General features: G+C 38.8%; 1 pseudogene; it reads right to left on the reverse strand.

Moving 5' to 3' along the window:
• Positions 1-384: 384 nt before the first annotated feature.
• On the reverse strand, positions 385-482 carry LOC124506536 (uncharacterized; annotated as a pseudogene).
• Between the last annotated feature and the right edge of the window lie 438 nt (positions 483-920).

Consider the following 920-nt stretch of genomic DNA (forward strand, 5'->3'; position numbering starts at 1 on the left):
ATTCAGCATTGTGGCCATGTGCCCATCACTGTGTCCTGTTTTTGGGGGGAAATGTACTTACCATAATTCTAATCCCAGCTTTGTTTCTAGTTTTACTTGGCCTTGTGTAAATCATTTAAATCCCAAGTTTATTATAGTGAACAAAATTGGATTTGCAATTAGATAGATCTCTTTTTTTAAATTAAAGTATCATTAACATACAGTGCTATATTTGTTTCAGGTGTACAATGTAGTGATTCAACAATCCTATACAACATACAATGCTCATCATGGTAAGTGTACTCTTAATCCCCTTCACCCGTTTCTCCCATCCCTCCGCACACCTCCCTTCTGGTAACCATTAGTTTGCTCTTCATAGTCAAGAGTCTGGCTTTTTTGTTTGTCACAAACATGGAAGCTTCATGAATTTTCATGTCATCCTTGTGCAGGGGCCGTGCCAATCTCTGTGTCGTTCCAATTTTACATTTGGCATAGGTGCTGCCGAAGTGAGCACAACAGATCTCTATTTTTGTCCCAAGTTCTTTCAATGTTTTTTTAAACTTTTAAATCCTAATTTCCACTTCTATTTTATAAGGTTATTATGAGGGTCAAAGAAGGTAAGTTTAGGTAATATACCAGAACAGTACAAATATACCAGAATAGTGCCAGACCCATAGTAAGCCCTCTGTAAAAGCTGATTGCCCCATTTTCCAACTGCTTTTCCTCATCTTGAAGCTGGAGAGATAGGGGAGAAGAGCAGAAGTGGCAAGCATGTGGCCCCCAAGCTGCCATTTTCATTTCTTGCCTTCATGGAAAACATTCTATTTGATCATAGCCTTCTTTGTTTTGAAACCAAAAGGAACCTCAAAATCCTCCCAACACAGAACCTTGAGCTGAAGCTACTAGCTGCATAGATGAGAGATTTGAGATGAGACCAATTT

This window comes from Lynx rufus, unplaced genomic scaffold (genome assembly GCF_022079265.1).
Source record: "Lynx rufus isolate CCGP_SWC_20201006 ecotype Redwood Valley unplaced genomic scaffold, mLynRuf1.p SCAF_9, whole genome shotgun sequence".
Classification (NCBI taxonomy): domain Eukaryota; kingdom Metazoa; phylum Chordata; class Mammalia; order Carnivora; family Felidae; genus Lynx; species Lynx rufus.